We start from the raw sequence: 24677 nt of genomic DNA, 5'->3' as shown, positions 1-24677 counted from the left end.
AATTTTGATGTTACTAGAAAGCTTGTTTCTTCTCATGGCTAGTTTTGCCCAAAAAGGCCACTTCTGAAATAATAAAATTATATTCCCTGTAAAAACTTTTGGAGGAGCTTATTACATGCTTGGAGAAGATTTTTTTTCTTTTTTTTTTTTTTTTTTTTGCGGTATGCGGGCCTCTCACTGTTGTGGCCTCTCCCGTTGCGGAGCACAGGCGCCGGACACGCAGGCTCAGCGGCCATGGCTCACGGGCTTAACCGCTCCGCGGCATGTGGGATCTTCCCGAACTGGGGCTCGAACCCGTGTCCCCTGCATTGGCAAGCGGACTCTCAACCACTGCGCCACCAGGGAAGCCCGGAGAAGACTTTAAATAACCTGCAACACCTGTAGAGGGGCTGCAGAACTGAAGACCATTTGTACAATTTAGATTCTTCCACCTGTTTAGTCAGCCCCATTCTTTCAAATTATTTAAATGAAAAAGTATTCTAAACACTACTCTTCAGTTGCCATGACAGCTTTGTGGTAAAAGGTCATCTCATCCACCTTTTAGCCTTTAACAAATGAGTAAACCAGAGATGTCTAATACTATTTCTATAAAGTTTTGCAGACATAGAAATTCCAATTATCTTTATTAGTAAACTGTTCCAATTTTTAATTACCCTCTAAGTCAAAATTTCTTCCTTTTCTTAACCACTGAAGACAATCTCCTCCTTATTTACTTTAGTAGAACAAATTTTAATCTAATTATAAAAGTAACCACAGGCTGTTAGAGAAGCAGAGAGGAACACAAAGGAGAAAATAAAAATAATCTATAAACCCACAACCCAGACATAATGCAGATAATGTTTTTGGAATTATACGTTTTTTAAAAATGCATATAATATATGCTTATCAGATTAACTCTTCTATTCCATTCTCACTAGGGATAGAAAACAGTTCCACAATTTTGTGGTGAATTTTAATATGTTGTATGTTTAAATAAATAAATAAGGAATTTCACAGGAGAATTAAATTGACAGAATGCATAATGATGAAGACACAGCACTTTTTTCATTATTAAGTTATTGTTTTATTCAAATAAACGAGGTGTGGATATCAATTGTCTTAGTTTCTTATCTCTTCTTTGAGAGTTTCTTTATGCTCATCAAACAGATATACTTATAACATCTACTCCCCTCTCCCCTTTTCCACAAAAGGTAGACTATTAGGTGAATTGTTTTGCAACTTGTTTTTCTTCACTTAGCAGTACATTTTGGAGTTTTCTCAATCTCAGTACATTGAGATCTTTCATATTGACTTTTTATAAAACAGATATAGTATTCCATTGTATGGATTTACCATACTTTATTTAACTAGTCTCCTATTGATGGGCGTTTGGTTGGTTTCCAGTCTTTTGCTATTAAAAACAATACTGAAATAAATTATCTGTACACATGTCATTTTCCAAGCATAAAATGTATCTGTAGAATAGATTCTCTAAAGTAGAATTGCTAGGTTAAAAAGTATATGCAATAATAATTATAATAGATATATAATGTGATAGATAAGGGTCCTCCACAGGGGTGCCAGTATATACTCCCATGAGAAAGGTATGAGAGTGCCAGTTTCCTCACAGCCTTGCCAACATAATATGTTAATATGTTACTGTAAAACTTTCGGATTTTTGCCAATCTGATACATGAGAAATGATATTTCAGTGTATTTTCAATTTGTATATTTTCATAAAGTTAAAGGTGATTTGTTCTTTGTCAACTCTGTTCATCTCTTCTGCCCATTTTTCTATTGGTTTATTGATCATTTTCTCGTTGATTTGTATAAGCATTTTAAGTATTACAGAAATGAGCTCTTTGTGATGTGAATTGTGGATATTTTCCCATTGATTATCTTTTGTTTTTGTTTTGTGGTTTAAGCAAATTTTGTATCTAGTTGAATTTATCAGTCTTTTTTTTTTTTTTTTTTTTTGCTGTATGCGGGCCTCTAGCTGTTGTGGCCTCTCCCATTGTGGAGCACAGGCTCCGGACGCGCAGGCTCAGCGGCCATGGCTCACTGGCCCAGCCACTCCGTGGCATATAGGATCTTCCCAGACTGGGGCACGAACCCGTGTCCCCTGCATAGGCAGGCAGACTCTCAACCACTGTGCCACCAGGGAAGCCCTATCAGTCTTTTATTACGGCTTTTGGTTTACAAGTCACAGTAAAAAGGTCTTTCTCATTTCAAGGTTATAAAGAATTTTCCCATGTTTTCTTGTAGAATTTTTATGGTTTAATTTTTCACATTTAAATAGTTGATCCATTTGGAATTTACCCTGGTATGAGATATGAGGTATAGATCCAACTTTGTTTTCTAGGGGAAATGTAGATGTCCCAACACCTAGACTATTTATTGAATAGTCTTTGTCTCCACTGGTATGAGGTGTGCCTTTCATTGTCTACTAAATTCCCATATGGACTTGGATATATTTCTGGATTTTCTATTCTGTTTCATTCTGACTACTTATGTGCCAGAATTTGATTTTTGCGTATAGGTGCCTGTGTTTATCACTCCATTTTTCCCTCTATTAGGTTGGAATTCTGTCTTTTAAAAAATATTTTTAGCATTCACTCTATATGCTACTGGACAGCTTTTAAATCAGTTTACCCACCTTAGGGCTTATGTGCTACTCTTCTCATGTATTTTAATTCTCTTTATAGTATTTTAAATTTATTAAATATTTATTTGTTTATATTAAACTCCATAAGACATTATCATGATTGTTTTATGTGGTCAATGTTTGTTTAAATCTACCATTTTTATTGTTTATTGGAGTTTTCCTCATTTTATTTTTTTATTGTTCTTCGTTTTATCCTGTATTCTCTGACTTTCCATCTTGCGCCATTTTCCTTCTGCTTAAAGAGCATTCTTTAGTGACAGTCTACTTGTGACAAACTCTCCCTATTCATTTGACAGGATATGTCATTATTTTGAGCTTCATTTTTGAAAGATACTTTTGATGAGAATAGAATCCTAAGTTCGTAGTTTTTTATGGGTTTTGGTTGTTTTAAATTTTATTTATTTATTTTTGGCTGCATTGGGTCTTCATTGCTGTGCGCGGGCTTTCTCTAGTCTCAGAGAGCGGGGGCTACTCTCTGTTGCGGTGCGTGGGCTTCTCATTGCTGTGGCTGCTCTTGTTGTGGAGCACAGGCTCTAGGTGCGAGGGCTTCAGTAGTTGTGGCTCATGGGCTCTAGAGTGCAGACTCAGTAGTTGTGGTGCACGGGCTTAGTTGCTCCGCTGCATGTGGGACCTTCCCAGACCAGGGCTCGAACCCGTGTCCCCTGCATTGGCAGGCAGATTCTTAACCACTGCGCCACCAGGGAAGCCCCTAAGTTCGTAGTTTTGATTTGTTTCTCAGAACATTGAAGATATTATTCTACTGTTTTCTGGCTTCCATTGTTACTGAAGAAGGCAGTTGTCAGTCTAACTATTAGCCCTTTGATGATAACTGCGTTTTGCATGATAAGCATAGCTGTTTATAGTCTGTCTAATAATGTCCATATCTTGAGTCCCTGTGAGTTTAGTTTTGTTTCCTGTATTTCTGCTGATTCTCACACATGTTGTCTTGATGCACCTGGTTCTCTTGGACTGGGTGCTGGATCCTGTATTTGAAAATGTTTTTGTAGAAATAATTTGAGGTTTAGCATTAAGTTATGTTCTTCCTGGGTCAAACTATTTCTTTACTGAAACTTTCTACTATGTTTTGATGTTTGATATTGCTAGTGGCTCTTCTGTCAGAATTTTCCTGGTTATGAACTTTAGGATTTACTTAACTAGTTCCAAACCTCCCCTCCTTAAAAAAAAAACCACTCCATTGTTATTATTTTGGAGGTGAACATGTTAAATTTATATATTAATTCAAAATGGCATCTGAGGGCTTCCCTGGTGGCGCAGTGGTTAAGAATCCACCTGCCAATGCAGGGGACACGGGTTCCAGCCCTGGTCCGGGAAGATCCCACATGCCGTGGAGCAGCTAAGGCCGTGCGCCACAACTACTGAGCCTGCACTCAAGAGCCCGCGCGCCACAACTACTGAAGCCTGCGCGCCTAGAGCCCGTGCTCTGCAACAAGAGAAGCCACCGCAGTGAGAAGCCCACACACTGCAATGAAGAGTAGCCCCCGCTCACCACAACTAGAGGAAGCCTGCGTACAGTAACAAAGACCCAACGCAGCCAAAAATAAATAAAAATAAAATAAATAATAAATTTAAAAAAAAAACAAAAACAAAAATGGCATCTGAAGATGTTGAGTCTATCCAAAAATATGGTAGAGACAACATTTAGAAAAAGACTTGTTGGGATTCTCAGGTGTTTTATTCATTTTGAGAGTTTAAAACCATTTGCTGAGGTCATAATAGACATCAGTGTTCAGGTATGGTTTAATCTATAAATAATTATTTTAGATTGTCTCATTTATAAAGCATGATAACTTTATCAATGCTATTGTGATATGAGACTCATGGCCTCTTGACTCTCCAGCATTAGGGTTTTTTTTGTTTTGTTTTTATTTATGTTTGGCTGCATGGGGTCTTTGTTGCTGCACGCGGGCTTTCTCTAGTCGTGGCGAGAGGGGGCTACTCTTCGTTGCTGTGCGCAGGCTTCTTATTGCGGTGGCTTCTCTTGTTGTGGAGCACGGGCTTCTAGGCACACGGGCTTTAGTAGTTGTGGCACGTGGGCTCAGTAGTTGTGGTACACGGGCTTAGTTGCTCCACGGCATGTGGGATCTTCCCGTGAACACGTGTCTCCTGCATTAGCAGGCAGATTCTTAACCACTGCGCCACCAGGGAAGCCCCCAGCATTAGCTTTTATTTTTATACCTCTCTCCATCCTGAGTCTTGCCCCATCCTGAGTCATTTCGGGCAACCAAAAGCTCTGACTTTGATCTTGATTCAGTTAGGCTAGCCCTACATTCCTTTGACTTTTATGGACGCTGGGTTGCAATTCTTTCTTCAGATGTATTCGCTGTGCTTTACAGCATTGTTCGTGATACCCAACAAGCAAGCTGGCAGTGCTTCCACAGAATCTTGGGGTCAGAGACAACAAAGCACAGTGCTTCAGAGAGCTGGATCTGGTGTCTTAACAAACTGCCTTGAAGTCGTGGCTGGGCCTCTTCTAGCTTTGTGACCTTGGCTAGATATTTCACCTTTTGAAGACAAAGTTTCCTCCTCTGGAAAATGGATGTAATAACAGAATCCTCATCAAAGTATCTCGAACATTAAATGAGAGAACTTATGCTGTGCACAGTAACAGGTACATATTAAGTGGTCAATAAATGTTAGCTAAAATGCACTTCTCTCATTTAACAGGGACTTCTGCTCAGGTTCACTCACTTGAGTAACTTCCCTAAAATCCCCGGGATTCTAGGAAGTGGCAGAGCTTTTTATCTCTGAAGCCAGTGCTCTTTTCACAGTGCCACCAATGAATAATGAGTAAAGAATAGCTAAGGTACATGGTGCTTATCAGGTAGGTACTGTTCTTAGCACTTTACCTCTGTTAACTCAGTTTATCCTTATTAGCGAGAAGGTAGCTACTATAATTATCTCCGTTGTACAAATGGAGAAACCAAGATACAGAGACATTAAACGAGGTACACACAACTAGTAATGACGGAGCTAGGATGTGAACCAAGACAATCGAACTCTTAACGCAAAGGTCTAATTGGTCTGGTAGTCCCCACCACTGGCAGTAGGGATTTGCAGTTCTCAACAGTGTGGAGTGACCCCCTCCAGGTTCTTCTTTGCTGCTCGCCTCCCTGCCCTCAACTGTGGCCTCTTGTCTCTCCTTCTGTCCTCTTATCCTTTTCATTCTGTGTCCTTATCACTTATCCTGTTTTTCTTTTATTCTAATCCCTGTGCCTTGGGCTTGCTCTGAAGATGGTATAAGCTAAGAAGGAGCTTTAGGGAGATTAGCTTTTAATAAATACCTACTAAACATCAGACATAGTATCAGTTGCTTTCCTATCTATGTTCTCATCCTCATTTTGCAGTTGAGCAAACTAGGCTCAGAGAATATAAGTAATAAATTACCCACACTCACTCAGTTGGATTGTAACAGAACAGATCTGAGCCTAGGTCTGTTTCCAAAGCTTGTACTTTTCACCAGGGCTGATAAATAGCTGCACGCCCTTGATATGGCCATGCTGGTTGTTAAAATATTGAAATCTCTCTGAACCTCTTGGTGGATAGCTGCTGTTCCAAGTCTTTCATGTGTCTCTACCATCACCAGCCTGGCCTGTCTAGTCCCTTCCCCAGGAACCTCTAGACGTGCCCATAAGCCAGCAAGTAAAAGATGGATGGCCAGTCCAGCAGGGGCATCAAGGAGCGTGCTCCAGCACAGAGGCTGGCTGGCAGATGTTGTGTCAGTGTCCTTGAGGCACTTCTGCTCTTAACCACACTGTTGCGTAGTATCAAGCATTCTGCTGAGTACTGCCTAACATCACTAGGGCACATCAGGATGAATGAGAAAATAACGTAACAGCTCACTAATGAAATTGCCATTTGGAATCAAATCAGAAACACTGTGGAAGCTTAGCTAAATCCATTGCCTCCCTTGATAAAGTACTGGATGAAGAATGTTGCATCTGTACAGATGGATTTTGTGTTCTCACCAAGACTGAGGTTGCTATAGAGGGAGCTCTTTCTCAACCACTACCCAGTCTCCACCCCCAGTACCCAGCCTACCCAAGCCACCCATGCCAGGGCCCTCCTTCTAGGCCTCAGCCCCTGGGGCCCTTGCTTAGAGGCTTCTCTGCCTGCCCCCTCCACCCACTGAGGATGTTAAGGCCTCAGAGGCCCACAAGACTGATGTTACCTTTAGAATCGTTTCTATTGCACTTGGGCAAAAAAAGATTTTTTCATAGGGCGTGGGGTTTTGAACATCATTTCTAACATTTTTTCTTAGGAAAAGGCATTCTGTGTTTCAAAAAGCTACTTATAAATGAACTTTTCTAAAATCAAGACAGGTATTCTTCTTGTATTCTGGAAGGAAACTAAGTTAGTCTAGTATGTTTTACTCTTCCCCAAATCCTGTTGATTCCTTCCTGTTGTTTTGTGGTTGATGATAAACCAACAGATCTGTTACCTGAGCTGTTTATTTCTCCTACTTTAAAGCCATGCTTTTCCCAATCTTCAGAGATTCCTTGTGTATTTGTTAGGATAAGCTAAGTAGCAGTAATGTGCAGAGCCCAAGATGTCAGTGGGTTACCCGATAGAAATATAGTTCTTGTAGTCCTGGTATGTGTACAGGTTTCCAGGGTATCACCTCCATGAACTCATTTGGAAATCCAGACTGAGAATAGCTTTGCCTTTTCCAACACATGATGTCCAGAGTTGCCTGGGCATTGCTATCCCAGTCAGCCAGAAGAGGAAAGAACCCAGAGGGGAGGAGATTTTTAGGGCCAGGCCCACATCACGTCATCATGGTGCGCATCAGTTTCTCTCCATCCATTGGCCAGAGCTAAGTCAAATGGTCACACCCCACTGCAGTGTGGGAACTATGGTCTTGCTGTGGTCCATAGAAAGGAACGACCACTATTCCTTGTATTTTTCATACCTTTCAAATATACCAGGCAGTTCTAGTTGTAAAAGTGCCTTCCTGAAGGATGTACTTAGGGGATGTACTTAGGAGATGTGCCAGTGAGAGCAGGGCTATCACTCTTTTGTTTTAATTCAAGAAGTAGGCTTGGTAACACAGCCACACTGGGAGGAATGTTTATTACCCTTCTGGATTAGGCGAATCCAAAGTGTGGACCAGGTGGGAGGTTAGCGTGTGGGAGAGTCCACCCAGGTTCTGCCCACTGGACATCACCGTCTCTGAGTACCACCATGCATGCAGTGGGAGAGGCCCCAGTTCCAGGCCCAGCCGAACACTGACTGGCCATGTAACCTTGGGCAAGTTACCTGTCTGAATCTGTTTTCTTATCTAGATCAACTAGCAAATATTTAAGGTATTTCAGTGTTTTAAGATGGTATGGTTCTAAGAATTTGACCCCTGGGGATCTGGTAGGGTAATCACAACACAGCCACAAAGTTTGGAGAGCATTTTACAGCTCTTATAGCTATTTGATCATTAAAAAAAGAAAGAAAGAAGAAAAGGAAGGAAGGAAGGAAGAAACGAAGAAAGAAAAAGGAAAAAAGAAATGCACCGCAGATCATCAAAGTGTTCATTGTTTAAATGCTGTTTATGAAGGAAAAAGGATGTGTTTGGAGCCAGTCTAGTTGCGTGGTGAACAGCTCAGAGGTCCGCAATCACACTAAAATGTACTTTAGAGTGCCAGTCTAATGTAACACGGGGATCCATTCACTGTGGATGCTTTTAAACTGCCGGTTTACACGGCCTTATCACTGGGCTTAACCTTTGGGATGTGGCATTTGGAGCTTCACGCCCACCCGTATGACTCTCAACCCTTGGAGTGAATTCTTCATCGATGTCTCCTCTAAGAATAATATTACTTCCAAGCAGCCCTATATATTGAACCAATACTACTTAGTATGGAAAAAATACATTATCAGTGAAACAAGTTTTTCTTCCTAGGGAGTAGTCATAAATAGAAAGGAAGCATCTTGTGGGCAAATTATGTTATGTTTTCCACTGAAAGGAGCGGTATATTGTGCACATCTAAGCTTCTGTAGGCTTTGGCTTGCAAAGGGCCAGGCCAGGCTGTTGAAAAAAGTATTGAGTGCGCACTTGCTCAAAGCACTGGGCTAAGGGCTGTGTTAATATTCAGAATATTACCATCAGTGCGGGCTACCTAACATTTGCTGGTCTTCTGAATATTATGTCATCTGAGATCTCAGTGGGATAGGATCTAAGTTTCTGGGACTTCACTTGGTAGGATTTGGGGCAAAGGAATGAGGGAAAAAGGGCCTTCGTTTGATAATGGAAGCTGTTGTACTATTATGTTTCAAAGCAGTTTTTAAAAACTCTGACTCCCCAGCGTATTACATTGCATTGAATATATTACCTCTTACTGAGCCCACACCCGCAACAGGCTAAATGAACCGCCAGAGAACTGTGGTTGACAAACTTCCCCAATGAGTAGAATTACTGGGACACTGTTTAAGATGAGAGATTTCCAGACCCTTCCTTTAGTGGTGCTGATGCAGAAAGTCCAAGGCAAGGTCAGGAATCTGATTTTTTTTTAAGAAAATATTTATTTTTTGGTATTTTTTGGCTGCGTTGGGTCTTAGTTGCAGCACACGGGATCTTTCGTTGCGGCGCGCGGGCTTCTATCTCTAGTTGTGGTGTGCAGGCTCCAGAGCGTGCAGGCTCAGTAGTTTCGGCACACGGGCTCAGTAAGTACAGCGCGCAGGCTTAGTTGCCCCGCAGCATGTGGGATCTTAGTTCTCTGACCAGGGATCAAATCCATGTCCCCTGCATTGGAAGGGGGATTCTTAACCACTGGAACAGCAGGGAAGTCCCAGCAATCTGATTTTTAACAAGCTCTCCAGGTGATTGGACCAGCTTGAGAAACACTGCTCCAGTGCAGTGGTCCCCAACCTTTCAGAAGAGAATCGCCATGAAGGATGCCACGGGGACGAGAAGTACTCCTGCTCCCAGGCCAGGGCAGAAGATCTAGATGAACACCTGGCTTGCAGCATGCCCTCTATCAATATCTGTTGACTACTGGAAATAAGGTTACTTTGAGGAAATGAGCACATTCTCTCTCAACCTTGAGTGGATAGGGAGAAGCAAGTCATTTTGGAAGACTACTGGAAGTCCAGTGACTTTGGAAGTTCCAGTGGGCACTGTCAACTTTTATCTGTCCAGTTTTTTCTAGGCTTACCAGCAGGCCCACCTCTTCTTTCGAAAGTCACATCATTTTTTTCTTCATTCACTTTGCTTTTACAGTCTTGGAGCCAGGCAGACCAGTGGTCTATTTCTGTTGCTTTTGTGTATCTTTACATCTAGTGGCTCTTAAAGATCATCTCTCAGGGGGCTTGTTCCCTGAATTGTAATCTGACTGTACAGATTGTAAAACGTGCAACTGATTTAGTAATAGCTTTTAAAATGAGTAAATATACACATTGGTTATTTGAGAGATGTTAAAATATAAAATTTGGTGTATTGTTTTGAGTTATTGAGCAGACCATACATTGTGGACCTCTAATGACTATTACTAACAGAGATTTCTCATCTCCTAGTGGAAGGATCTGTTATTTTAAGATAATGGAATAATGCCAGAAAGACCAAAGTTTAAGTCTCAGTCTACTTCTTAGAAGCCTTTTTTTTTTTTTTTTTTTCTTTTTAACGAGACACTCTGAGCCTCAGTTTCCTTCACTAAAAGCAGGCTTACCACTTCCCACCTTGCTTGGTTGTTGGAGAATTAAAACCAGACACATGGTCTGTTTTTTTTGGGGTTTTTTTTTGTGGTACGCGGGCCTCTCACTGTTGTGGCCTCTCCCGTCGCGGAGCACAGGCTCTGGACGCGCAGGCTCAGTGGCCATGGCTCACGGGCCCAGCCACTCCGCGGCATGTGGGATCTTCCCGGACCGGGGCACGAACCCGTGTCCCTTGCATCGGCAGGCGGACTCTCAACCGCTGCGCCACCAGGGAAGCCCCATGCCCTTGTATTTTAAAGGCTGACCTTAGTGAGTGCTTCAAGGATTTTCGGGGTTTTCTGCAATTTTCATGGAGTGGATTCAGATTCTGCAGGTGATGTTGGTGAAACCTTTGTCAGTGACCCTGGCCATGTTAGGAAACGCCTGACAATTGTGAAAATTCTGAGTGTTTTGGCTGTGTTTTGACAACAGCATTTCAGCTGACTGGTCTGGTTTTTCACTGTTTTGCTTCTATGAGGGTCGGGGCAGAAAATGAGAACAGGTTAATGCTCGAAAGTGAGTGCCTGGCTAGGGGTGAATGATTCACAGACCTACTTGCTAATCCATCTAACATCTCTCATAAGTAGTTAGACCAAAAAAACAAAAAAAAACATTTAAAACTGTGTGAAATATATAGATTTAAAGGAACACCGAGTTATCTGTTTCATTTGTGCTTGACAGTCAGGGCTGGGACATGTTTTGTGCTGCCAGCAGGAATGAGGAATTGAGAAATAAGGAACAAGTGTTCTTTCTACCCTGTAATAAAGGGCCTGACTTAGCAAAACAACAAAAAACCCTGCTTTTGTGCCACTGAGAGTTTTCCTGAGTTGAGTGGGACCTGAAGGATGGTGGAGGGGATATTTCATGAAAGTAAAAAGAACTTAGCTGAATTAAGATTTTCTCTGCCCTGTGTTGGTCCCTCACATAAGCAAAGTTAGAACTGTATTTTATATTTAAACAACACTCAGTCTTCCTGGGCCCTCTTGATTTATTAAAAAAAAAATTTAGACACTATCCTGCCCTTGGGGTCTTCAATATTCAATAATATTACCTTTAGAAATACCTGTTTTGAGCATTAAAGGAAGCAACCATTTAGAAAGAGTAGATGCAAAATGCCGGTGAGGGAGCTTTGAGGATTTCGAGGCAGTATAACTTACACTCCATGTGCTTCTAATCTAGTTAGGAAGATAAGATCTAAACAGGTTAAAAGTTAAATAAGAATAATAAAGTGAAGAAATAACCTAAAGCTGTAGAGATAACATGTCACTGGGCCGGCATATGAATTGCCAAATAGAGTTACACAGCAATAAGGCTTTCACAATTCAGAGGTGGGAGAAGACCTGGTGTGTGTCTGCTGGTGAAGTGCTAGCCACCTCCGGGGTTTCTGTTGTGAAATTCAAGACTCATTCATTCAACAAGTATTTATTTGTGTCAGGTGCTGTGCTACATGCTGGGCATACAGAGGTGAGCAGACAAGGAGATTGCAGTTTGGTGGGGACAGCTAGACAGTGAACAAATAAACTCACAAGTAGTTCATCACAGGTCATGATGAGTTGTACAAGGGAAAGCTTACACCAAGATGACAAAGGGGGGAAACAATCTAATTTGGGCTGCTGTAGGGGAAGGCTACCCTGAGGAAGTAACATTTGAACTGAGAGCTGAAGAAAAGAGTTCACCCCAAGTATTTGGTGAAGTAAGAACGCTGCTGCACCCAATTAAGTAGCATCTTTTATTTCCACAGATAATTCGTTTAGAGGATAGAAATAAAAGCCAAAACACAATTTATAATTGTTTCGTGTTGTGGACATTAGGTAAAAGTCTATTTGTAATGAGCATATGCTTCCATGAACACACACACACACACACACACACACACACACACACACACACACACACACACACACACACACACACACACCCTTCTTACACATTGTCCTGCTCATACCCCACCCACGGCTCTCTCACCCCACTTGACAGAGTAATGTTGTAAACGACTGTGGAAAAGGTCATTCCAGATTCCTAGCAGGTCTGCCTCAACGTTTCCTAGAAGCTCTCGTGGAGGTGAAAGTTTTGATTGCCAAAAGCTTTGTATACCCTCTCCCCGAATGTGGCCATGACTTCCCAGGAAGTCCACTGTGCTTGGGTTAACTGTCCCTATGCTTTCATTTAGCTGGCATCAGCACTGGTCCAAATCAGTCTTCATGGATGACAACACAAGTTTGCCCCCGCCATTCACCTTGCTGGATCCTATTTCCTGGAGCCACATCAGAAAAATAGTGGAGGCAGTAATTGCTTTTCAGATGACAGCGACATCATCGACTGGAGAGGCAGGATAATGTGGTGGCCGCTAGCACAGCCTGCAATATTAGACTGCCTGGGTTGGAATCCCAGCCTGCCTGTGTGACTGTGGACAGCTTTCTTCTCCGCGTTAATGTCAACCTGAGACATCCTCACCTGCAACCTATTGGGTCAGATGTGTTTTGGAATCCAGAATATTTCAGATTTTAGATAGTATGTTGCAGTATATTGCTTAACACCACTAGCTGGGTCTGGGGCAGTATTCCATAATCAAACACATCACTATTTCTTCGGCAAAGCATATGGATACTCATATACTGGAAGAAAGGAAATCTGCAGAGTCTTGTTAGAGACTAGAGAGTCTAGGTTTGTCTGCTAAATGACTTCTAAAAAATACTTGGTTTTTCAGAGTTTAGTATCTTTCTTACAGGTGAGATGGATGTCTTAGGAGGATCAATGAGAAGATATATTTAAGTGCTAAGGACAGAAGACACCATGCCAGGGTGAGCTGTTAGTGTGAAGTATCTGTTATTATAAAGCCACTGTAGACTGAGAAGAAGCTGAATCTAAAATGTCATTTCCTTCTGTTCTCCATCTCAACAAATAGGCCTTGACTGTGTGCCAGGCACACTGCTTGGCGCTGTAGGAAAACAAATATGGACCAGACAGGGTTCCTGCGTTGCATTACAGTCACAGCACCCATGGTCGGGGACGCTGCCAGCATTTTTTTTTTTTTTTTTTGCTTTGCATATCCCACTCTTTCCTAGGTATTTTCCATGCTGGGCTATTTGAATTATGTAAGGATCAAATCAGCCCCCAGATAGACCATTGTGTCTGGTATGTTGTCATACATATAGAGGGCAGGAAATGAGGACACATGATGCAAGTGACTGGAAACGGTTCTCAGGTAGGAAGTTATAGTTGGGACAGTAATGAGAGGAAGGAAGCCAGTTCAGTTGAATGAGCACTTAGAGTAGAAGTGAGGACACTTGTTCCTCGGGCTCCCTTCTTTGTGGCAGGCACCTTGCTGGCTCGTGGGACTGTAGGAATGAGAAAGGCGAGCACTCTGCGCCCTGGAAGTGCTGTGGTGTCTGCTGATGTTCACTCTTTCTGTGTGAACCTGGAGAACCCAGTTGCCCTCTCTGAGCCTGTGTACTTACCTTCAGAACAAAAGGGCTGGAGCCGGTTATAACTAAGGCCTCATCTTACCTTCAAAAATCTGTGATCCTAAAGAATTACTTAACAGCTTGTTGCTCAACCCCTGTCCATCACTCTGGGATTCAAGTAAAGGATATGGGCTTTTGCTGCAGTAAGAGAGACTTGAGGTAGACCTAAGGAAGGACTTGTTGGTGATAGAGTGTTGGAATGTATTTCATTAGGGTTTATTATCTCCCCAAGCCGGGATATCTCATTTTTCATATAATGAGGACTGACAAGTGTCAGTCTCTGTTTTAGGAGAGAAAAGCCCCTTCTCTCGTGGAGTTCACATTTCAGTGGGGCAGAGAGATAATAAAAAGTGATAATAATGAATACACGATGTAATTTCAGATTATAATAATTGCATAGACGAAAATTAAAGACGGGAAAGAGGAGAGAGAGTGCAAGCAGGGTTGGTGATTGGAGGGCTGTTTTCATAGAACGGTCTGGGAAGACTTCTTGCAGAAGGTGAGTCCAGTCACGGAGAGAGCCAGGCGGGGAAGGTTGGGAAGGGCAATTCCACGTGGGGACAACCGTGAGTTCTGAGGCAGGGAGCTGAGAAAGCCGGCATGTTGGAGGAACAGCCGGGAGGGAGTGAGGGAGTGGGAGAGAGGCAGGGAAGGAAGTAGAGAGCCACGCAGGCTCCTGGAGGGAGCCCGGGGAAGGACTTTGGATTTTATTCCAACTGTGAGGAGAAGCCATTGGAGGGTTTTGAGAAGGGAAGTGACATGATTTGATTTGAAAAGAAAGCTTGCTCTACTAGAATATGGATCTAGCAGTCATTTATCAGGAGTGCCTGTGACCCTCGTGTAGGTTAATTTAGTCCAGCCTGATATGACTGGATCTGGACTAAGTGCATTTTTAACATCTCAACAGTTGAAATACAGCATCTATTTCCATCTATATCTTTGTCTTTTCTCTATGTATTTCTTTGACAAAAGGGCTTGTATGAAGATGGATTGCTTTCTAAAGAGAAAATATTGTCATCTTTTGAGTTACTGCTTGTGTCGTCTTTTATCTTTTTATAGTGCAACTTTTGAAAAGCTATGCTATTTGCTCCTTCCTCCCTTCCTTCTTTCCTTTTTTTAAACAAATAATGTTTCATAAGACACCTAGATTCCCCACATGTGAGTGTTAATAAAAACCAGTGTTTGGGTAGTATTTGCTGGGTGTTGTTGTCTTCCTTTTTTGTGCAAACATACCTTGGAATATTGAATAGTATTCACAGATGGTGGAATTGAAACTTTCAGTTCTATTTTCTTTGCACACACCTTGTTTGAGACAGATGTTTGCTTCTGATACGCTGATAACAATGTTGCGAAAGTGAAATTTAAATTGCCTTAAAATGTCTCTTGAATATGTCAGCCTCAAATCATGTGTATTTTGTGGCAACCCTATTTTCTTAGTTATTAAAGCTCAGCTATGATACAAGCCCAGAATGCCCCGTGTACCTCTTGTATGCAAGTGGCCAGCACACACACTCTCAGTCACCTTGAGAAATATTTAAGGGCAGGCTGGGCTTGCTACCCGAATAGCTTACTAACTGCCCACTTTTGTGCTCAGGAAATATATATCAAAGCCACAAGAGGGCAGCTTGTCCAGTGAGTCGAGGGGTAAAAAGTGCTTTAGACACAGGATAATGAGGGTGAGAACTTATGAATTTTTAAAAATGTTTCTTGCATAAGGAAGCTTTTTTATATTCTTAGCCAGCTTCATCCATTTCAAGAGACAGTGTTTTTGGAAATTAAAGGTTTTAGGGCAAGTTCTTTCACTCAAATCTATTTTCACTTTTGTTCGGAATATGAGTACCCATTTCCCCTTGAACTCCCCTTTCCCCCATCTTCCAGCCCTTTTATCCTTGTTCAATCTTTACTGAACTATAATTTACATATAGATAACATTCAAACAATTTTTAGTGCTATGTGGAACACATACAGCCATGGAACCACTGCCCTCATCAAGATATAGAAATTCCCAGCTCTCTAGAAAGTTCTCTTGTGTCTCTTTGCAGTCAGTCTCCCTTTGCAGGTCCGACATCCCTTTGGATCATTAATCTTTGAAATTTTTATAAAGCATTTTACAAAGCATTTTATAAATGTAAAGTAATGATAATGCACAAATATTGGGGCCCTTTCTAAGAAGCTGTGTGAGGGCTCTGGAGAGATTAAGGAAATTAGAGGCAGCTCCTTTTCAAGACAATTACATGAGTTCTTACTCTTTGTAGTTGTGGTGGTAGTTTTAATCTGGCTCATTTTCACTGAGAGGGAGGATTATCGTTAACTGCACAGTTGATAATTATCCATTTGTTCTTTAAAGTTTATTTCTGCTCTAATAATAGCTGATTTAATAATAATGCATTTCTGGCACTTAACTACTTACTGGTATTAATGAGCTCAAGGAATCTTCTCTGTGAAGGAAGTACCATTATTATCCATATTTAGATGAGGAAACTGAGGTACATGTGACTTTGATGGATGAAAAGGATAAGCAGAGTTAGTTTCTTGATGTGAAATGTAAGATAAATGAAATTAAAAGCTTAAGAAATGCATGTTCTCATTGATCAAAGTAGTACCCTTAAAAAATTAGTGCTTCGGGCTTCCCTGGTGGCGCAGCGGTTGAGAGTCCGCCTGCCGATGCAGGGGACACAGGTTCGTGCCCCGGTCCAGGAAGATCCCACATGCCGCGGAATGGCTGGGCCCGTGAGCCATGGCCGTTGAGCCTGCGCGTCCGGAGCCTCTGCTCTGCAACGGGAGAGGCCACAACAGTGAGAGGCCCACGTACCACACACACACACACACACGCACACACACACACACACACACTATATATATATATATATATATATATATATATATAGTGCTTCTCTAGATGCACATAATGTCCTTGGGCAGTGTCGTCTGTGGCCATGGGTTGAACGCCATGACAACTTCAGTTCTGCATCCCTGACCTTGCCTGCCAGGCATCCCTCTGTCTGTTTCCCTGGTCCCCGCCTTCATCTTCTCCAGATGGGTCACCCTGCCTTTAGCCCCTCTGCATCATGGTCAGGAGATCTTTCTAACAGGTAGTTCTTGTAATGCCACCTTCCTGATTTAAATTTTCCAGTGGTTCATTGTGCAATGAAATGTGAGTGCCTTGCCTTTTTCAGCTGCACGTCCTGCTGCCCCCTCCGCTGCCCACCCTCAGTCCAACTACTCGTCATTCTCCAAAGATGCTGCGCTCTCTCATGTCCCCATACCCAGGAACTCACTGTTCCTTCTGGCTGAAAAATGCCCTCTCCTCATTCGTTATCCCTGTCTGCCAAGCAGACTGTTATTCATCCTCCAGAACTTGGCTCACGTCTTCCTTGATTAACCTTGACAGACTTGCAGTCATCTTTCCACTTTCCATTGCCCCTTGTGTCTTAGAGCTGGTGTCCCATTGTTTCATGATGGTCTTGTTTCATGTCTGTGGTCTGCTAATCTGCGGCACCCTGGAGGGCAGCAACTTTGTCTTTTCAACTTGGCGTCTCTCGCCTAGCCCAGTACCTGGACTCCCTGTTCCAGACCATTATATACCATGAAGGCAGAGAAGATGCCTGTTTTATTCACCACTGCTATACCCAGTGTCTGGCTTAAGGCCTGACCTGTAGTAGGTATTCAATTAATATTTGTTGAAAGATGAATAGTGGGTGTTTTTAAGTGTCTCATTGCAATGGTTTAGCCCAGGGATTGCCACTGAAAGATCTCCGGCATAATCAAGCCATGGACATATTCTGTGTGGCTCCCCAGTATTTTTTAAAGATTAAAAATTTGGTACCTCTCCTATTTACCACCATCTACACCACTCCTGTTATTTTTTGCTCTTAGTCTACTTCCTCATTTGTTCCCTGCCTGGTCCTGAGGCATAAGGTTGGGGGTACAGAGAGGGAGGTAGTGTATTAGACCGCTAGGGCTGCCATAACAAAACATCAATACCACGGACTGGGTGGCTTAAACTAGAGAAATTTATTTTCTCACAGTTCTGGAGGCTGGAAGTCCAAGATCAAGGTGTTGGCAGGTTTGCTTTCTTCTGAGGTCTCACTCCTTGGCTTGCAGATGGCCACCTTCTCGCTGAGTCCTCACATGGTCATCCCTTGCTTTATATGTGAATGTATCCTAATCTCCTCTTATAAGGACACCATTCATATTGGGTTAGGGCCCACCCATATGACCTCATTTAACCTTAGTTACCTTTTGAAAGGCCCTGTCTCCAAATACTGTCACATTCTGATGTACTGGGGCGGTGGGGCGGTGTCAGGGCTTCAACATATGAATTTAGGAAGGATACTATTCATCTTATAACAGGCAGGAACATGCGCTCTCAGGTACTGTGGTCTCTGCCTTGTGTCTGACAAGTGTTTTAGAACTCAGGAGGCATGAGAGAGAGCACTTTGCTCACCAAGGCAGAATCTAGATGGACATAGCACTAGATGGACATGCACCTGCTCCAACACCCGATCTCCACTCTGATCACTTTGATCAGGGGATCATATTCATGTTTCCTAAACAACTGACATTTAGGTAAAGTGCCAAGTAGAACTTAGGTGCTTTTCAGTTTGGAAATATACAGCCTTTCATCCTATTCACTCCAAAAGCTGACGTGTGGGCTGCAAACTACCTTTGCCAAGGGTTCGGTGGACAGTCGAGGGAAAAGCCTTATAATGACACAGCACCACCTCCATTTGCTGTAAGCAAACAGCCAGTCCTTTATTACCCTTGAAACCAGCACTCGTGACACAAGTTGGACTCAGAAGCAAGTCAAATGCCAACTTTCTGTGGGTCAAAGTTCCTTCAAGCACTGTGTTAATCAAAAGCTCAACCTTAGTTAATTAGGCCATTGAGTTGGGAAGAACTTTGGAACAAATGATTACCTAGTTCAACTGAGGGAGTTAGCAGAACTCAGTATTTTGTTTCCCAGAGGTAGCTTGCAGACTTGTGGTCTTTCTTGGAGTGGGTGGTAGTGAAACTTCTGTGGGGTTTTATTCATTCTCAGTGAGTTGTAGCATAATAAAGTCTGCTGTACAGAGCCTAGTTAATCAAATGTATTTAATTAAAGATGAAGTGGAATAGGTAGGGAATATTGTTCATATATGGGCAGAAAAGCTAGCTGCAAAGGGCTTCCAAAGGTAAAGAAATATTTAAAACACTAACAGCTCACAGGGCTTTAAACAATTTTGAGTGTTTGGTGATATACCCTGAAAGACCACAATTTAATGTGCCTCTGCAGAAAAACATTTAAATGAATATAATAATCATAGCTGCCCTCCGTTGAATGTTTTCTCTCATATGGGGCCCCAAGGGCTTCATATATGTTGTCTTGTTTATTGTCACAATGTCTGTAACACGTGGATAAACAGGCTCATATTAGATGAGAAAAAGGAGGATCAGAGAGGCTGAGTAAAACACCCAAGGTCACCCAGCTAGCAAGCAGTAGAGGTGAGTTTTGAGTACCTGGCCAAACCCGTGAGCTTCTCCTCCCCGTTACACCACCTCTTTATATGTTCCTCTTCTCTCCTTGTTGGACTGAGAATTTTTTCCCTTGAATGTCCTTTAGCTAATATCAACCTGAATAGCCTTGTGGAATTGGCAAAAGGACATGACCTATTTTCTCCATGTATGTGAGCCAGTGCAGATCTCTTGTACTGACCGGTTATGTAGCTTTGCTTGTAATCCGTGCATACACAAAGGTGTTTATTAATCATAAAACACCATATTTCTTCTTCTTACCTCTTCCCCTCCAACCACTTAGCCATCATTTACTGCATACTTCTTCTTAGCCATCTCTGGTTCAATAGTGTTATCTTTTCCATTTCAGAGTTCGGGTAAGAGAGGCATCAGGACACCTCGCATTAGGTCACCTAGCAGAGATCAGCCACTCCTGGGCTCAGTGAGGAGGTTTGGTAAGTCATCTGGCTCCATCTTCACTGGGGCTCAAAAGAACATCATTCAGGGGTGGAGAAAAGTAGGTGAACATTACATAGTGACAGCCAAATGTTAATCCTCTCTCATTTTTTAAACCAACACATATCGTTTTTTTCTGGGTATTTGCCTAATTTACTAGGCCAGAGTACCCTGTATGTTTTTTGTTTTTTGTTTTTTAAAATTAATTAATTAATTAATTTATTTATTTTGGCTGTGTTGGGTCTTCATTTCTGTGCGAGGGCTTTCTCTAGTTGCGGCGAGCGGGGGCCACTCTTCATTGCGGTGCGCGGGCCTCTCACTGTTGCGGCCTCTCTTGTTGCGGAGCACAGGCTCCAGACGCGCAGGCTCAGTAGCTGTGGCTCACGGGCCCAGTTGCTCCACGGCATGTGGGATCTTCCCAGACCAGGGCTCGAACCCATGTCCCCTGTATTGGCAGGCAGATTCTCAACCACTGCGCCACCAGGGAAGCCCGCCCTGTATGTTTTGTAAGTACCATTGTCCCCAGAAGACTCCCACAGTCAAAAAGAATGACAGAAGCTATATTTGAGTGATTTCGCTTAAAGTCTTTTAATACTGAGTTTTTCCTGTAGTGTACACTGCATTTCATCAACTGTAGAATACACTTCCCCCCCACAATTTAACATGTCTGAAGTTGGGATACATCTTGTGGAGATTTCGATTTGGTGAAACACAGTATTCCTCTAATAACCCACAAATGACCAGCATTAAGTGTTGTCTGCCTCCTATTTTTCACAAAGTGCAAGTGCCTTTAAAAACTAAAATTTTTGGTGACTCCATATGATGGTTTTGAGACGAGTAGCCTGTGGACCTCCTAAGCAGCGGTCCTGGCATTCCGAACAACCCATGTGATATCACGGAGCAGCCTCTTAGGCAGCAGGTCCTAGAACAGATACTCTTATCCAAAGCCTGGCTCCCTTCCAGTGCTCTGCATCATGGGATTTACAAGTCAAATACTCTGTTTTAGAATATTTCACTACTGAGTCCACAGAGTGATTTGTTAGCATCCATTTATGTGTGAATGAGTCCAAATTCACATTCATGTTAAATGCATGAGTAAGTAGCATCTTTGTAGAGGTAATGCCACAGAATGGACAGGATTCTCCAAGTCACATGGGTCTGATTTATACAGGCTTTAAGATTTGCAGAACCTCTGTATTGTGGGGCCCCATGACTGATAGTACATTAATCCTTAAATCAGTAGGGGTACAGGTAAATTGGTTAACTAAGGTTTTTCCCTGCACCTACTATGTGCCAGGCTCTGTGCCAGGTACTGGGTAATTAAGAGATTAAGAAAGGATTGGTTTTCTGCCTCCAAGAACCTGGTCTAGTAGGCAAGGCAGACATTAAATAATTGAGTTGTGAGTGGGCTGAAGAAGAATTGCAAGGAGTTAAGGGAGTTTAAAACCAGAGGACCTACTCTGAATGTCAGTGGGAGGAGTGATCACTGGTGAAGGTTTCTTGGAATTTAAGTGCTGTTTTAACTGAGACCTGAAGGAGAAGGAAGGAGTGGTTTACTAGGCAGAGGGCAACTGGGGGCGGGTGGTAGTGACTTATCAAATGAGGAACAGCTGGAGGGTTTCAACATGGGCCGGCGAGTGTCAGGTTCAAGGAATAAGCATGAACCCAATGGGGAAAGAGGTAGAGGGAAAGTGGCTTCAGATGAACAGACGTCTGTCCTAAAATAAGGATTTAGTCACATTTCTTGAAGAATCTTTAAAAGCCCTTAAGAGATTTTTTGTTTTTGTGGTTCAGACATATATTCTTCCTTCTCTATTAGCATCATTTCCTAGAGCTGGATTGCAAGTCCTGTTTTCCTGCCAATCCTTTGAATTCTCCCCAAATCTATGTTCTTAATTTCCTTCACCTACCCCTTATAGGAAGGTGATCAGCTTCTAGTGAGAGATTGTTTTCATTAATAAATGTGTCCACTTTTCTTTTTCTCTACTTACTTGACGGCATCAGGGAAGGGTGATCACTGGCATAGTATAATGCATAATTCCTCCATCCAAAAGCCAGATTAAAAAAAAAAAAAAGATGGTTTAAATAGAACAGACAGAGGCCAGCTACTTGACCCTGCTTCCATTTTGGACCATTATGAGATTCTCAGGTTTTGAAACTTCATGCTTTTTGTTCACATTTTCTATCCAGAGTACTGCTAAGCAATTGAGTAACTTAATTGACAGATTCGGAAATTCACACACGTGCATGTACACACATACACATACCATATACAACATGGAACCCAAGTTCCAGTGAATTGGCCTTCTCAAGCTTGCTGGTTTCTTAGTCATGAGTGAATTTGATGTCGTCATTTTTGAGAGGTCTGTTGAGTGTAGGCCCACGCTGCTCCCGGGCCCCTTGAACTGTTCTTGTTCTGGGATATCCGCTGATGCTTCAGGCTTCAGTTGTCTTGAGAACTTTAAAAAAAAATGTCAATGCACAGGCCCTGCTCGCTGAGACACTGATTTAACTGGTCTGAGGAGGGACCCAACTATCAGTATTTTTTGAAAACTCCACGATTGAGTCTCATCTATGTCCCGTGTGGACAACCACTGTTTTACACTTTTGCTTATTAACCTGGTGAATGGCTGTGTATTGCTTTTTCCAGAGAGCATAATTTGCGTTCTGTAGTAGCTGTTTTTGGGTTTGTTTTTCCTGTGGTCTGCGAAGATGGTTTGGGCCTTAAAAACCTTTGGGTCTTAGGAAGACTTTGCCACTGCTTGGTGGAGTCCTGTCTGAGAATGGATCCCCTGTTTACACCACCCCATTACATGTCTTGGGAACCACACCTACACGTCCTCCCTATGACACTGTTCAGAATATACAGTTTAATTACTTAACACCTAAAATTTTATAGATTACAGGTGTATCTATAGATACAGGTGTATCTATAAAATAGATACACCTGTAATAGAACTCCCGTTCTGTGTTACTGGTACAGCTTAAAGATCATGGGAACATTTTTGTCTTATGACAACCCCAGCTATCTATCTGTTGTGATGTTCACTTAAAATGAACAGAGACATAACACAGACACATTTCAGTTCCATTTTAGGTCTGGGGGAAGGTCTTGAAAATCTCATCTGACCTTTACTTAGACACCAGTAAGAAGAGATTAAGAAGTTGATCTAGACCAGTCCCTAGATGCTAAAATGCAGAAACCAAGGCTAGGGGTTGAGAGAGAGGCGGCCCATTGAAATGGTCAAGCCTAGAACTCAGGTCCCAGGTCCCTTAACGCTAATGATCTTTTCTCTTCACTCTGCTGTCTCACTTAAAAAACTTTTTTGTGGCTTTTCCTCTTTATTCACACTACCACCTTCCTAGTCCTAACTTTATTCCTGAATTATTGCAATAGCCACGGAAGGGGGAAAAACGCCCAACAAAACGCAGAAGAAACTGCATCAAAATGCCAGCTACGGTTGAGTGTGAAAGGTAGAGGTCTAGTTTTAATTTTTATATCTGCTTTTCTGTGATTTATACATTTTCTTTAATAAACAAGTATTACTTTCCTAAAGGAAAACCATAAGCCATTAGTGGAATAGCCTTCTTACCGGTTTCTGAATGTATGTGTCCATTACGCAATCCTGTTTGTGGCTCGCTATCAGATCAGATTCCTAAAATATGTTTTTCTCCTGTCATTATCCTGCTTAAACCTTCAGGGGCTTCTGTTGCTCTTAAGAAAAAGTCTAAACTCCTGGAATGCAAAGGTCTCCTTAATCTAGGTCCCACTTCTGTCTGTCCCCGTATCTCCACCTCACCCAGTGCAATCTTACCTTCTGTCAGGGCCAGCATCCCCCTTGTCCTAGAACCAGGAGAACTCTGTCCAGTTCCTCGGATCATGCTGTTCTCCACTTGGAGAGCCCCACACTCTTTGTCCCTTTCTCTTTATGTGTCCAAACGTTGCCTTTCTAAGCTCAGCTCAAGTACTTCCTTCTCCTGTTCACATTTGTCACTTTTTATCTGTATCAAGGATGGCAAATAGGTTTCATCATATATACCAGGTCCAGACAATTGAGAATAACGTTGCATGGGGAATCCTGAGAGCTCATCCCTGCTCAGAGGGGAAGGCTTCTGTGATCAGCAGTGGTTTCTGCCAAAGGCACAACAGGGAGAAGTGACAGAATATTTGTTACCTATCTTCCAGCCAGATCTATAACCATTTTTTTAGACCTATGATGTCCAATACAGTAGCCACTAGCCACATGTGGCTATCTAAACTAATTAAAATTAAATACCGTTAAAAGTTTACTTCCTTAGTCATGAGACAGGCTGGGACCTGGGACCCTTTACTGCAGTGTTTGCACCTGAACAAACGTCTCCTCCAGAGCAACAAAATACAAAGAAACTATGAGGGACTAAAAATAACTGCAAACATGTGCAGTTGGGGCAAATTATGAGCATGTCACAAAAAAGACCAAAACCCAACTGCCATTTCTGAGGTGCAGGGAGCAAAAGCAGGGCCCTGAGCATGACCCCTGCACATAGCACCACCAAGGGGGTGGGCAGACCACCAAGCCACGCCTCCCCCCACGGATCCACCTCATCCTCACCCCATTTAGGGGACCAGCTCACCCCACCTCGGGGGGTGAGCAAGGGAACCTATTACCTGTTTTTGCTCCCTTGGGCTATAGCAGGAGTCCCAATAAAGCCTTGCCTAACTTCCTCTTCTGGCCTCTTATCAATTTTTATTGATTAACGGGTCCAAGAACCCACGTTGGTAACAGTAGCACTACCCACATTTTAAGTGCTCAGCAGCTACACGTGGCTGTACTGGCCACCATATTGAACAGCAAAGATAAAGAACCATTCTGTCATTATAGGAAGAATCATCAGCTCTGTTTTAGCTGTATAATTACATAACAATGTAAGACAGAATATAT

At 42.4% G+C, this 24677-nt stretch overlaps 1 protein-coding gene across 2 annotated transcripts in view; it reads left to right on the top strand.

Annotated features, from left to right (window-relative positions):
- Nucleotides 1–24677, top strand: part of RBM47 (RNA binding motif protein 47) — a 165157-nt gene that overhangs the window by 49525 nt on the left and 90955 nt on the right. For both annotated transcript variants that reach the window (XM_082838838.1, XM_082838837.1), the window contains exon 2: nucleotides 19670–19754. The gene's annotated coding sequence lies outside the window, so the exon portion shown is untranslated. The remainder of the gene's footprint in view (nucleotides 1–19669; nucleotides 19755–24677) is intronic.

Source organism: Leucopleurus acutus, assembly GCF_964270905.1.
Source record: "Leucopleurus acutus genome assembly, chromosome: 4".
Lineage (NCBI taxonomy): Eukaryota > Metazoa > Chordata > Mammalia > Artiodactyla > Delphinidae > Leucopleurus > Leucopleurus acutus.
The sequence above is the reverse complement of the archived record's forward strand: the minus strand, read 5'-3'. Positions and strand labels throughout refer to the sequence as shown.